Raw genomic sequence first — 15,477 nt, 5'->3', positions numbered from 1 at the left:
AGAGCAATGAAACTGGATAGTTAGCTGAGAAAATATCTAAACAAAATGTTAAAGATGAAGCTTGGCTTCTGCTATGGTCTGAAGATTTGTGTCCCTCCAAAATTCTTGTTCACATCTAATTCACATTGTGGTGGTATTAAAACATGATGCCTTTAGGAGGTGATTGGGTGTCATCAGCCCCATCCTCATAAATAGAATCAGTGCCCTTATTAAAAAAGATTTGAGAGAGGCTTCCACTACTTCTGCCATGTGAGGATGCAACAAGAAAGTGCTATCTTGAAACAGAGAACAAACCCTCACCAGACATGAAATCTGTGGATGCTTTGGCCTTTGCAGCCTCCAGAACTGTGAGCAATAAATTTCTGTTGTTTATAGATTACCAAATCTACGGTATTTTGTTGTAGCATCCCAAATGAACTAAGGCAACTTATCCCTGCTGATTATAGTAAAATGTTAGAAGAGGTACATGATTTTAAGATGGAATTGTCAATTAAAAGGGCATCAAAACTTAAAGGCTTGGCAAAATTATTAGCCTATCCATAATGTGAAGGATAACACCTGTTCAAGAGAAAACACTAAGGCTATGGCTGAAGGAGTATTTGGTAAGGATCTTAGTCAGCCTTCTCAACAGAAGACAAGAGCTATATTGTTCAATGGAAGAATGCAAAGGAAGGGCTCGTGCCCGTTGAGTCTTGGCATAAACTGCCTGGTATAACTTCACATCAAGGCTTCAGCTCCTCACACTCTCTGGCTGTTTCAGGTGCAGCTGTGGCAGGGTGCATTGGCTGCCTTTCTAGAGGGCATAAGCAGCAAACTTTGGTAGAGTTTGTACAGCACCATCTCCACTTATCATACATACCTACAGAAGCCTGGGGGCATGACTGCCTCAACTTATATTTCAAAGGAAAGGAACAATTTCCTGTGGATCAGTGAGGATGGGTCCCCAACAAAGAGCTGCCATGGCACCAAGGCAACCTGGCGCCTTGGGGACTCAACTTTTGCCTGACAAACTGCAGTAGGAGGACTACTGCCCAATTAAGTTCTCAAGGCAGGTCCTCTTCCCCAATGTGTTCAGGTAGGGACCTCTGCCTCAGTGGTCCTGGAAGACAGAGCATGGAGCCAAAGATTATTCTTAGCCTTAAGGACTAATGGGGTTTGCTCCATTGGGTTTTGGACTTGTTCAAAACCTATTAATCCTTTGTTTTTTTCTTATTTCTCTCTTTCAGAATGGAAATATCTATCCTATGCTGATTCCACCATTGAATTCTGTTTGATTTCACATGTTAAGAGCTGGAGAGCAGTTTGCCTCTGAATAAATCATACCTTGATTCTCACTCATAGTTAATTTAGAGATATTTCGATAAGACATTGGACTTTTTAGTTGATGCTGGAATCAGTTAAGAGTTTCTGGGCTTTGGGGATGTAGTAAATGTATTTTATATATGAGAAGAACATGAGTTTTGGAGGATGATTATTTCATAAACATGAAGCTCTTATAATGGGATTAGTGCTGCTATAAAAGAGGCCCTCACCCCTTTTGCCATGTGAAGACACAGCATAAAGACAGCCATCTATGAATCGGGAAACACCGTCACCAAACACCAAATCTGTGGGCCTATTAATCTCAGACATCCTGGCCTCGAGAACTGTGAGAAATAAATTTCTGTTGTTTATAAGCCACCCAATCTGTAGTATTTTTGTGGTAACAGTCTGAATAGACTCAGACAAATAGGTACTGACACTTTGATGCATTTTTAAGTTTATGGAGTTAGATATTGATGTTATTAGCTAGGGATTCTGCACATCTTCAACATAGAGAAAGAATCTTAATTTCACAATTATGTGTTCCACTTCTTTACAGCCATTGACCTTTCAGTGTTCATTTGGGAAAAAATGATAAATCTAATAGGAATCCAGCAATAATTTTGAATACATTTGCATTTCATTATATTCATTTGAAAAATATGAGATCCAAAACATATTATTTGTTCTACAGGTAGTCCATGCACATATACATATGGATTCATAGACCCTTGCAGTAGCTTTCACCTTACTCTATGATTCTGTGCTTTAGCAATATGAAAATAGCTCACTCTTTTTAACTAGTAGATGAAGCCATCTCTTTCTCTCTCCCTGTTTTTCCTCTCTCTCTGTCTCTCTCTCATTCTCTTTCTCTCTCTCTTTTTCTCCATCTCTTACATGGACACACACACACACACACACACAGAGCCTCCTGTATCTTTGGTTGGCTATTCCTACTAATATTTCAGGCCACAACTTCAGATAAGTTTCTGCAGGAATTCTTTTCTTCATGACTGAACTTTGTACCTCCCCTAAGCAATGTTTCGGGCAAACTGTGTTTGTATCTGCTTTTTACCAAAAGATAAGCAACCCAATGTTAAAACTTTATCTACACAATTGTATTAAGTGTTCGTAATGTGTATTAAGTGAAGTAATGAATGAATCAACTTTTCTTGTCAACTGCCAAAATCAATAGGCTCTGAGCTATTGCTATAACTTAATAAATGTACTTCTAACTTGAATTTGACAAAAGGGACTTCTCCATTTCCCATATTCCTAATTTTCAAGCTATCCATAAAAATAATTTTAAATATCTGTCATCTTGCACATCTACGTGTTTCCAATATCTTCCTTCAAAATATTATTTTCTTTTTTGTAACTTATATTTCTTAGTAAAAATTGACAGTATAGCACACTTTCTTCCTTTTTTCAGCAATAGTAATAAATGTTTGCTAAGTTATTCATGCATGAGAATGTATTATGCAGTCATGGAAATATTAAGTTAACTGTTTTGCCAAGCACCACACTTTAACCCACTGAGCTTACCTAAAATCCAGAAATTAGCATGTAGAGGTTACTTTATGTATTATACTTAAATTCATTCTAGAGGAAAGTGTATTCACTTATTCATCTAAATGTAAATAACATCCAATCAGAAAAATTTTGTCTAGAGAAGCCAGAGAAATCTGACAAAATATTGTTTTCATTTTTTTTTTTTGCTTATTTTATTTTGTACATATTTCCCAGACTAAAGTTAATGTTGTAATGGTCCATTAGTTTTCTTCACCTTCTTTAATATTTTCTTGGAAGAAATAATAAAACACAAGCACCCTAAAAAGTTTATTATATATGGCTCATTTTGTTATATATTCTATTAGCTCTAATATATCATCAAAGCAACTGCTTTGTTGAATTTATATTTTTGAAGTTGTTATTCAAAGGGTAATGATTTGGCTAGGGAAATATCCATATTTTCCCCCATGCAAAGTAATGATTTTCTAATAAGCTGGGCATGGTGCATGGGCCTGTAGTCCCAGCTACTCCCAAGGCTGAGACAGGAGGATGGCTTGGGCCCAGGATTTGAGTCCAGCGTTGGGTAACATAGTGAGATCCTGTTTCAAAAATAATAATAATGATGATTTTCTAGATGAAAACTTCACAAAAACCTTCATATATGTATTATAGAATATATTCTCTATGTTGAAATCTTCCATCAAAACAATTTCAAATTTAATTTTCATTAAGTTCCAAATCTTGATATTGAAAATATTAATTATTGTGTAATTAAATGTCTATGAAGAAAATTAAAAATACCTTATTAAATTTATCTGTGCTCTGATTAAACTACTGCAAAGGGCATAATCAAGTTTAAAAATAAACTTAAGCTTGCTACATATATTTTTACCTTAATGTTCAGAAAGACATTTGGAAACTAATGGAACTAAATTTTATTTCAATTACTTATTACTTTATCCATGCTATGATTATAAATGAGTTCAAAATATGTAGATTTGAAAAAGATTATCCAAGTGGCAAAGAAAGTCAACATTTTTTTTCCTCAAGGATCCAAGCCCAGCTCCTACTAATAAGACTCAAAATTGTATCAAATATTCAACATGTATGCTAAAGTGATTGATATGAAGTGTAGTCTTGTTGTGTTTTTTTATATTGAGAAAATATACAGTTTTCTGTGTACGAAGTTAATTATTTTCACAGAGTGCTCCTTTTCTCAGAAGACTCTGTCCACCCAAAAATCCTCAAATGTTTTAAAATTGATAAATAAAATCTATTTGAATTCTAACTAGCTAATGTTACAACTTGTTGCATGCTTTATAACATAATACCATTCTTTGATTTTATTTTATAGATACATTTGAGTATCTCTTAAACAATGTTAATTTTAAAGATGATTTTTATACACTGAAATGTCCTAAGCTGGGCGTAGTGGCTCATGCCTGCAATCCTAGCACATTGGGAGGCCAAAGCAGGCAGATCACTTAAAATCAGGAGTTCGAGGCCAGCCTGGCCAACCTGATGAAACCCCATCTCTACTAAAAATACAAAAATCAGCTGGGCGTGGTGGTGTGCACCTGTAGTTCCAGCTACTGGGGAGGCTGAGGCACGAGAATTGCTTCAACCTGGGAGACGGAGGTTGCAGTGAGCCAAGATCACTCCACTGCACTCCAGCCTGGGCAACAGAGCAAGACTCTGTCTCAAAAGAAAAAAAAAAAGTCTTAGGCAGATTTAGTGACATTAGAAATGCTCAAGTATTTCATTCCAACTTTATTATAGCATGCTAACTAACTTCAAACATTTTAATTCCAGAGACATTTTCTTTTCCATGCTTTGACCCAACCTGGCCATCTGGTTGGCAAGTAAAGGAAACCGATGGCAGAAATCTTATATGTGATGCTTAGGCAAAAACAATCAAGGTAAGTGTTTATAGTGGGAAGGACTGATCAAATATTTGAGCTTAGAACTCCTCGATTTTAATACGCTCCCTGCTGTAAATAAGAAAATTAATAAATTTTTGAATACTTCTAATCTCACCTTCTTGAGGCTTCATCTGCCAATTCAACTTAAACTTCTTGGATCAATAATTGTAGATATTGCAACAAAACTGATTTTTTATTTTCTGTTTATACACTCCTGTAGGTATCTCTTTTTCATGACTTTTAATGTAGAAGAAAACAAATTAGCAAGGAGAGTTGAATTACTATAAATTTATACATTTACATTTTAGCTGAGATGCGAAATATATTGTGATTTTTTAAAAAGACACTTTCAAAGAAAAATATTTGCTGACCCTATCAGTCACTGAATAAGAAAATTCATATTTTATACAAAAAATGATAAATTTATTATCAACATTTATAATACAATATTCCAAATGTGTACAAATATATGCATAATAAGACACAAAATCACATAAATTTTTCCTCACATCATAATTTTTTTTGGTCACATTTACTTTGCAAGTTTTTTTTTTTTTTTTTTTTTGAGACAGAGTTTCACTCTTGTCACCCAGGCTGGAGTGCAATGACATGATCTCAGCTCACTGCAACCTCTGCCTCCCAGATTCAAGTGATTCTCCTGCCTCAGCCTCCCTAGTAGCTGGGATTACAGGCATGTGCCACCATGCCTGACTAATTTTGTATTTTTAGTAGAGACAAAATGTTGGTCATGCTGGTCTCGAACTCCCAACCTCAGGTGATCCGCCCTCCTTGGCTTCCCAAAGTGCTGGGATTACAGGTGTGAGCCACCACACCCAGCGGAACATTTTGTTAAAGACATAAAACAATACAGATCAACTTGAGCCTATTTCCCTGATTATTTTTCTTCAGTTTCATTTGCCTCTGTTCTTTCCTCCATCTCCCCTAATAGGTACTAATAATTATGAATTTGGTAGCCTTCCCCCCAGTGATAATTCATTTGCATGTGTAAGTAATATTTAATATTGTCTTACATGTTTTTGAACTTTTACAAATGATCTCCATTTGATTATATTATTGAGCTACTTTCCTGTTTGTGCAACTTTAACTTCTGAGATCTGGTTTATTCCTGTTGATACATGTATCATTTAAATAGTCATAAAATATTAAAATTGCAAATAATTAAATTCATTTTAATTGTCATAAAATATTCTATTTTATGAGTATACCATAGTTTCAGATCTCTTGTGTGGTAAGATATTTAGGTTGTTTACAAATATTACAAAAAACATTTCAACAAATATTGTGTACGTGTCTTCTCACGCACACGTGAGAGAATTATTGGGCGTAGACTAAGAGCACACTCAAAACTTCTGAGTATGGCCAAATTGCTCCATAAAGTGATTTTACCAGTTGCAATCCCACTAGGGTGCATAAAAGCAAGCAATTTGCTGAGTGTGTAATGATGTCTTCTTGTAGTTTTAATTTTTATTTTCTTCATTATAAATGTGCTTGAGTATATTTTTACATACTTATTGAATATTTAGTTTTTTCTCTTTGTGAACTGCTCATTTTTCCTGATTATTTGTTTTCCTTCTTTGTAGGTTTTTTTTTCTCTCTTTCAAAAATCAAAATGCATAGTATGACAAAAAAAAATTTTGTTTTTGTGTGAATTTACTTAGAGAAAAAAATCTTACATAATAGTTTCTCAACCTGATTCTTTTTTATACTCAATCGTGATTACTTTATTTAAAAAAAAACAATCTAAAGAAAAAAATTCAAAGCGTGCTGCAGTTTTTCCACTAAAGATGCTGATGAAATTTAGAGCTGTTCCAGACACACATAAAAGTTAAACAATAATATTCTATGTAATTATTTGGACACCCAATGTTGCAAGGTACAATTATCAATAATATTTTTTAAAAGTTATATATAAATTATTTAATAGAAAAAAATAAGTTGGGCACAGAGAAAGAAAGCTGAGAAGGTGACATTTAAGGCATGTCACTGACATAGATTTGAAAATAATTAAAGGACTTGGTTTGAAATAAAGTAATGGGGTGGGCATTTCAGGCAAGCAAACTGCTGAAATAAAGGCTCAGGTGTAAGATGCCCCCATGTGTAGGGGCAGTGAGGAGCATAGCAATTAACGAGACTAAGCGTTTAGATTTAAGAAGGTGGTTATTGAAGTCAAATCAATCTATGCATTTAATAATGTAGCATCTCTGTAGGAAATCACGATACCGTCCATTTCTATAAGATAAAAACTGAAAGTCCTTTATGTGGTACGCAAGGTCCTTCAACTTCTCACTTCTATCCACATTTATTTTCAGATTCATCTTCCACAGTTTCTTCGTCCATAGTCTACTTGCTAGCCACTGAAGCCTTATGAATTTTCTTGAATTCATTACTTCTGAGATAACTTTCATCACGCCACCCGCAGGCCCTCATCCCTATCCATACCTCAGTTTTTCTAAGTATTATCACCCTATGAGTCCTTCTTGGACAGTTCCTCCCCATCTTGCTGTCTATGCAATTTTCACAAGTTCATTACCTTTTTTTTTTTTAACCTTATACATGTATGTTTATTAGCATTTCCCCTCTCCCCAGTGTATTTCTTATCTTTCCTCTAAGTATCTTTTCCTCTGTCCTCAGGAGTTCTTTGAAAACAAGATTTATGTATTTGTTTCTAAAAGTATTCCGTTCTTGCAGCATAGGAACTGCAGCAGATTATTTGCTCAGTGACTGTTTCTAACTGGAAGACCATAGAGGTCTAAGACCAGAATAAGACACATGTGATGGCAAATCAGCTGTGGACGACTCCTCGTATATTGGTTACTCTGCCTTCTCTGAATTCCACATTTCAGTCTTATAGATTATTGGAGAAGACATCAGGACAAATGAACCACAGGCAATTATCTATAAATGAGCCAGCTGCGAGGTCCGAAAATAATATCCAACAAATATGCATGAAATTGGGAAATTACTAAGGGAAACAATCAGATCCTCACAGTGGAGGTTTCTGTTTTGTGTCTGGAATATGTGAAAGTAATCTTTAATAGGAAGAGACCAGGGAGAAAGGAATCAAAATAGATGTGCTGAGTAACAGTAATGGAAAAGTTACTCTTGTACCCTGAAAGATGTTTGAATTTTTCATGAGACCTGTTGAAATGCTCTCCTGGTCTCTTATTCCTTTTCATTTGGCAATAAATAATATTTCACTTAGAATACTATTTTATCACCTGTGCTAACCAGAATGACTTGGCCACTTTCACCTTCATTTTAAAAGAACCCAGATAATATGAATAAACAAACCAAATGATGTAGAAAAGAAAAAATAATCCTATCTTCTGAGAACAGAAACCAGATCTAAAGTTTTAATAAGATTTAATAATCAAAACGAGCCCATTGTAATACCCTCCTGCCTTGTTAAAATAGTTACAACAAAGATTGTCTGGCTATTTTATTAATTTTGAAAACTATAAAACAATTTTGTAGAATGTTATTTATTAATTTCCTCTTCTCTCAACTAGAAACTGGATATTATAAATTAGGTTTAAAATATTTGCACATGTCCTCTTCAAGGATTTGATCATTTAAGATCAAAGCCAAGAGTAAGTCTGAAACTTTGAAAGGAATGCAATTATTTTTTCACAGCTGTTTGCTATTTCACACCTGCAAAAACAATAATATTTCAGCAAAAATATTTTTAAAGTAAAGAAAGAGTTTAACTTGTGATTGAGGGCATTTGTGGGTAAGGCTAAGCTACTTCTGTTAGCTGGTGAAACTAATCCTTCCCTTTCTTGGATCATGAAGGGTCTCTACAGATGGTTAGGAATTTCTGTATCATGATATTTTGTTTGCTTGCTTTAATCAAGGTTGCCATAAGAAGGAAATAATTCTTTGGATAGAATTACCGATAATACTTTGGTAAAATGACACAATTTTACCAAATGATTAAGACATATATTCAGTTAGACAATTAAATAATGTGGTGCTTCTGTCTACTTTGTTTTCTTAGTAAAGATTAATATCACTCTTGGTTGGGTGTGATGGCTCATGCCTGTAATCTCAGCACTTTGGGAGGCCGAGGCGGGTGGATCACGCGAGGTCAGGAGTTCAAGACCAGCCTAGCCAACAGGGTGAAATCCTGTCTCTACTAAAAACACAAAAATTAGCCGGGCATGGTTGTGGGTGCCTGTAATTTCAGCTACTCAGGAGGTTGAGGCAGGAGAATAGTTTGAACTCAGGAGGTTGAGGCAGGAGAATAGTTTGAACTCAGGAGGCGGAGGTTGCAGTGAACTGAGATTGTGTCACTGTACTCCAGCCTGGGTGACAAGAGTGAAACTCTGTCTCAAAAAACAAACAAACAAAGAAACAAACAAACACACGCACACACACAAAGATTAATATCACTCTCTAGTTGCATGTATCTTTGGAGTCAGGTTTGACATTTGGTTCCTGATGTTCTTTATTTGTTTTGTCCTGGTTTACTCCATCTTCTGTTGCCTTGTTCTACATGATTGCACCTTAATTCTTGTTTTAGTCTTTGTGTTGGTTGTGTGAATATCTCCTTTCATTTGTATCTTGCTTGTTATTAAGAAATAGTTGTGTTACCCTTTATTTCAGAAACAAACAAATATACAACAAACAGGCAAATAATCAAACAAATAAAAATCCCAAACAAATGTGTGTTAGTTATTGTTTCTGCTGGGCTTTTATGCTCTCTTGCTTTCTGTATCGATTGATTGATGTTTTGCCAGCATCAAAAGTAGGCCAAATTGAAGAGTGGTTGAAGTCCCTCACTTTGTGAAGACTGCATTGATTGCTTTTGTATTGGCTAATTCACAGTTGGAAATAAATTTTAATGGAATACTGATATTTTATTAAGAAAAAGAGAGCTTCTAGGAGTAGTTCCCATTGCAAGACTGATCCCTAATAGTCATTCCTCGTTTGCCATATTTATTTTTAATCTCTCACTTGGTCAGGAAATAACTGTTGGATTAAGCAGTTAAAAGTAAAAGTGAAAGCCCAGGGACTGGTGTGGCAATTGGGACATAAAATCTAGTCCCAGAGGAGACAGTTGAGATTGTCTTTGAGAAAACTCTGGCAAAATTTAGTAGTGTGTTTGGTTGCTTTCTGTGTGTGCTGGATCCAGCAGAGAGTGCAATGATAGTCAATACAGGTACATGTGTAGTTACAGGATTGGTCTAATGGTTTGCACACAGACAACCTTCTGTCACACAAATTTGGCTTATGTATAAAATATGTAATGTATTCTCTGCCTTCGACTCAGTAAACCTCTACTGAATTTTTTCCTTTTGGAACCTTATTTCATCTATGAGGAAATTACTTCTTCTGTCAATCTCCTCCCCTTAGCTGATTTGCTGTGATACCATATCATGCTTTCCACGGGAGAAATTCTTTGTTAGAAACCTGGGCTGAACTATGCTTATGGCATATGCTTTCATGTTGAAGAGATGCTTCAGCACCTGCAAGCTTCTCTATGTGTGTGGCAAGCAAGATTATCCACAGGTAATAGGATGTTAGAATGGCTCTTTCCTGTCTCAAGTTCAGCTGTACAACAGCAGATATTAGAACGGAGTGTGAGAAAAATGTTCCCATGTAGATTTAAGAGGAAATGGTTTAAGAAACTTTAGCTAGCTTAGGGTTCTGTAAGAGGAGTGGCTGGAATATGGAGGAGATTTATTGGCAGAGAGGAGTCTCAGAGTGACATGGAAGAATGGTGCTACCTTCTCGCCGATAGGCAATGGAACTACTTGGAAACTTTGACCTGCCTGCTGCAATTGGAAGAGATGAAAAATTCGGGCTTGAAAAAAGTAAGATGGCTGAAGCAGAATGTAAACCGGAGAATGATTCGATTCACAAAATTTATAGGACTGGCTTTAGTAGCAGAAGTAAGGAGTGTGGTCACATCTTAGAGTCCATCTCTATTAGCTTATCTAGGTAACAGATGAGTAAGTGTTTTGCATGGGCCAGATTTGAAACCAGAAAGAGAGAGAGAGAAGAGAGAGGTAACTGGTGAGGTTACCTCTTGGCTTGGGATTGTCTTGGCTTTTATTTCCTAGGACTCCAGAGGGACAAGGAGTCCTCTCTTGAAGGAGTCTGCGTATAAATTGCTGAATACACAGAAGGTATAGAAGGATTTGTAAATGACCACCAGGATGGGAGTGCAACCTTCCTGGTCAAGAGAGTTTGGGAAAGAATTGTCCAGTAGGCTCCGCCCAGGAGAAAGTGTAGCTTTATTCATCTGCCAAGCACAGAAATGGCCAAACTAGTCAGATAAGCAATAACTGTCCTAAACTTATAGCACCTTCTTCTTCCACTGACTTGGAGTTGAGAGTCAACAAAATGATTACAAAAAACCACTGAGGAAAGGGTGAAAGAGGAAAGATATAAAGAATGACAATTTCCCCATTCTAGGTGGAGCAAACTTGAGAAGGTCTCCTTTTCAAAGGGAAAAAATTTTAACTGGAAGTCAGATTCTGCGTTTTAACTTATATTTGTCATTGTTCATTCTAATTTTCTAATTTCACAATTGAAATTTTGTGAAATGTAAATTATCATAGGACCTGTAAAGGAAAAGACATAGGTATGCCAAAATTTTTATCCAGAGGCAGATAAAAATTATTCACATTGAAAAAATGTTAATAATTGGAATGAGGGTGCTGGGGGCACACAAGTAAAATTGTCTTTTGTTTACTTTGCAAGTTGTATGTGTTCTTGGCTTAATTTTGCTTTACTGGAATTTTTTTAACCTTTTCCTTTTAGTTTTAGGGTTAATGAAATATATATTCAGTTAGAAAAGCTGGGTAAAGATTTTATGAAGTTTGTTGGTTCCTAAAACTTACTCTTTATTATTTTAGGTGATTTGGAAGTTCTGTATTGCTTCTGTGACTCTCCAGTTTTCCAAGTTTATGTTTTTCATTTTGTATCTTACAGAACTATAGAGGTTACATATGCTGTCATCATCCTGGACTCATTTGACATTCAAAATAACTCTGTATAGTTGCAAGACACACATAATTGTGTCTGTTTTAGAAAAAAGCAGACCAACATTTACAGAAGTAAAATAATTGCTGAAATTTATGCTGTTAATTCAGGGCCAAGATTACAAGTCAGTAATTACAGTTTCACAATTTCAGAATCTGTATTTCAGTATTCGTATAAGTCTTCTATTTTTAGGTGATAACAATCCATAACAGATAGCAATTTCTGAGCATTTCTCTCTTTTTTGAGATGGAGTCTCGCTCTGTCACCCAGGCTGGAGTGCAATGGCAAGATCTTGGCTCACTGCAATTTCCACCTCCCTATTTCAAGCGATTCTCCTTCCTCGGCTTCTTGAGTAGCTGGGATTACAGGTGCACGCCACCACACCCAGCTAATTTTTGTATTTTTAGTAGAGACAGTTCTCACCATGTTGGACAGGCTGGTCTTGAACTCCTGACCTCAGGTGATCCACCCACCTTGGCCTCCCAAAGTGCTGGGATTACAGGCATGAGCCACCGCACATGGCCTGAGCATTTCTTATGTAACAGACACTTTTGTAAGTGCTATTTATTATCTCTCTTGCTTTTAGTAACAGTTCTATGAGGTAGGGATAACTGTACCATTTTGTAGATGAGAAAACTGAGACTTTGATAGATGTAGGGATTTAACCAAGGTCATACACTAGATAATGATTAGCACTGAGAAAACTTAAACCAAGGCAATCTAACTTGAGACCTGAATAAGTAACTACTGCACTCCCATATTTTTTTAAATGAATACACTTAGTAAGTATATGTATATTAGTTTGTTCTCACGCTGCTAATAAAGACATACATGAGACCAGGTAACTTACAAAGAAAAGAGGTTTAGTTGACTCACAGTTCCACATGGCTAGGGAGGCCTCAGGAAACTTACAATCATGACGGAAGGCAACTCTTCACCAGGTGGCAGGAGAGAGAATGTGCGGAGCAAAGGGGGATGCGTCTCATAAAACCATCAGATCTCCTGAGAATGAACTCACTATCATGAGAACAGCATGGGGGAAACCACCCCCAGGATTGAGCTATTTCCACCTGACCCTGCCCTTGACAAGTGGGGATTATTACAGTTCAAGGTGAGATTTGGGTGGGAACACAGAGCCAAACCATATCAATATGGTTTTTCACATATTGCTGAATTTTATATTATAGAAATCTAAAGTGTGTATAATTCTAAGCAAACTGCTGCTACTAAACTACTGCTTTTTCTAGAGAGGTGAAAAGTACACTCAACCTGAATTTAAAGCATTAAGTTTCTTTTTTTTTTTCTTTTTATTATTATTATTATTATTATTATTATTATTATACTTTAGGCTCTATGGTACATGTGTGCAACGTGCAGGTAAGGTACATATGTATACATGTGCCATGCTGGTGCGCTGCACCCACCAACTCGTCATCTAGCATTAGGTATATCTCCCAATGCTATCCCTCCCCCCTCCCCCCTCCCCACAACAGTCCCCGAAGTGTGATGTTCCCCTTCCTGTGTCCATGTGTCTCATTGTTCAATTCCCACCTATGAGTGAGAATATGCGGTGTTTGGTTTTTTGTTCTCACGATAGTTTACGGAAAATGATGATTTCCAATTTCATCCATGTCCCTACAAAGGACATGAACTCATCATTTTTTATGGCTGCATAGTATTCCATGGTGTATATGTGCCACATTTTCTTAATCCAGTCTATCATTGTTGGACATTTGGGTTGGTTCCAAGTCTTTGCTATTGTGAATAATGCTGCAATAAACATAAGTGTGCATGTGTCTTTATAGCAGCATGATTTATAGTCCTTTGGGTATATACCCAGTAATGGGATGGCTGGGTCAAATGGAATTTCTAGTTCTAGATCCCTGAGGAATCGCCACACTGACTTCCACAAGGGTTGAACTAGTTTACAGTCCCACCAACAGTGTCAAAGTGTTCCTATTTCTCCACATCCTCTCCAGCACCTGTTGTTTCCTGACTTTTTAATGATTGCCATTCTAACTGGTGTGAGATGGTATCTCATTGTGGTTTTGATTTGCATTTCTCTGATGGCCAGTGATGGTGAGCATTTTTTCATGTGTTTTTTGGCTGCATAAATGTCTTCTTTTGAGAAGTGTCTGTTCATGTCCTTTGCCCACTTTTTGATGGGGTTGTTTGTTTTTTTCTTGTAAATTTGTTTGAGTTCATTGTAGATTCTGGATATTAGCCCTTTGTCAGATGAGTAGGTTGCGAAAATTTTCTCCCATTTTGTAGGTTGCCTGTTCACTCTGATGGTAGTTTCCTTTGCTGTGCAGAAGCTCTTTAGTTTAATTAGATCCCATTTGTCAATTTTGGCTTTTGTTGCCATTGCTTTTGGTGTTTTAGACATGAAGTCCTTGCCCATGCCTATGTCCTGAATGGTAATGCCTAGGTTTTCTTCTAGGGTTTTTATGGTTTTAGGTCTAACATTTAAGTCTTTAATCCATCTTGAATTGATTTTTGTATAAGGTGTAAGGAAGGGATCCACTTTCAGCTTTCTACATATGGCTAGCCAGTTTTCCCAGCACCATTTATTAAATAGGGAATCCTTTCCCCATTTCTTGTTTTTGTCAGGTTTGTAAAAGATCAGATAGTTGTAGATATGTGGCATTATTTCTGACGGCTCTGTTCTGTTCCATTGATCTATATCTCTGTTTTGGTACCAGTACCATGCTGTTTTGGTTACTGTAGCCTTGTAGTATAGTTTGAAGTCAGGTAGCATGATGCCTCCAGCTTTGTTCTTTTGGCTTAGGATTGACTTGGCGATGCGGGCTCTTTTTTGGTTCCATATGAACTTTAAAGTAGTTTTTTCCAATTCTGTGAAGAAAGTCATTGGTAACTTGATGGGGATGGCATTGAATCTGTTAATTACCTTGGGAAGGATAGCCATTTTCATGATATTGATTCTTCCTACCCATGAGCATGGAATGTTCTTCCATTTGTTTGTATCCTCTTTTATTTTCTTGAGCAGTGGTTTGTAGTTCTCCTTGAAGAGGTCCTTCACATCCCTTGTAAGTTGGATTCCTAGGTATTTCATTCTCTTTGAAGCAATTGTGAATGGGAGTTCACTCATGATTTGCCTCTCTGTTTGTCTGTTATTGATGTATAAGAATGCTTGTGATTTTTGTACATTGATTTTGTATCCTGAGACTTTGCTGAAGTTGCTTATCAGCTTAAGGAGATTTTGGGCTGAGACAATGGGGTTTTCTAGATATACTATCATGTCATCTGCAAACAGGGACAGTTTGACTTCCTCTTTTCCTAATTGAATACCCTTTATTTCCTTCTGTTGCCTAATTGCCCTGGCCAGAACTTCCAACACTATGTTGAATAGAAGTGGTGAGAGAGGGCATCCCTGTCTTGTGCCAGTTTTCAAAGGGAATGCTTCCAGTTTTTGTCCATTCACTATGATATTGGCTGTGGGTTTGTCATAAATAGCTCTTATTATTTTGAGATACGTCCCATCAATACCTAATTTATTGAGAGTTTTTAGCATGAAGAGTTGTTGAATTTTGTCAAAGGCCTTTTCTGCATCTATTGAGATAATCATGTGGTTTTTGACTTTGGTTCTGTTTATATGCTGGATTACATTTATTGATTTGCGTATATTGAACCAGCCTTGCATCCCGGGGATGAAGCCCACTTGATCATGGTGGATAAGCTTTTTGATGTGCTGCTGGATTCTGTTTGCCAG

General features: G+C 36.5%; 1 long non-coding RNA gene across 3 annotated transcripts in view; it reads left to right on the top strand.

Annotated features, from left to right (window-relative positions):
- Positions 1-15,477, top strand: part of LOC129034979 (uncharacterized) — a 143,724-nt gene that overhangs the window by 102,524 nt on the left and 25,723 nt on the right. For all 3 annotated transcript variants that reach the window (XR_010126140.1, XR_008502062.2, XR_008502061.2), the window contains 2 exons: positions 4,627-4,733; positions 11,697-12,858. This is a non-coding gene — a long non-coding RNA (uncharacterized LOC129034979). The remainder of the gene's footprint in view (positions 1-4,626; positions 4,734-11,696; positions 12,859-15,477) is intronic.

This window comes from Pongo pygmaeus, chromosome 3 (assembly GCF_028885625.2).
Source record: "Pongo pygmaeus isolate AG05252 chromosome 3, NHGRI_mPonPyg2-v2.0_pri, whole genome shotgun sequence".
NCBI lineage: Eukaryota > Metazoa > Chordata > Mammalia > Primates > Hominidae > Pongo > Pongo pygmaeus.
This window is presented reverse-complemented; position numbering and strand designations above follow the sequence as displayed.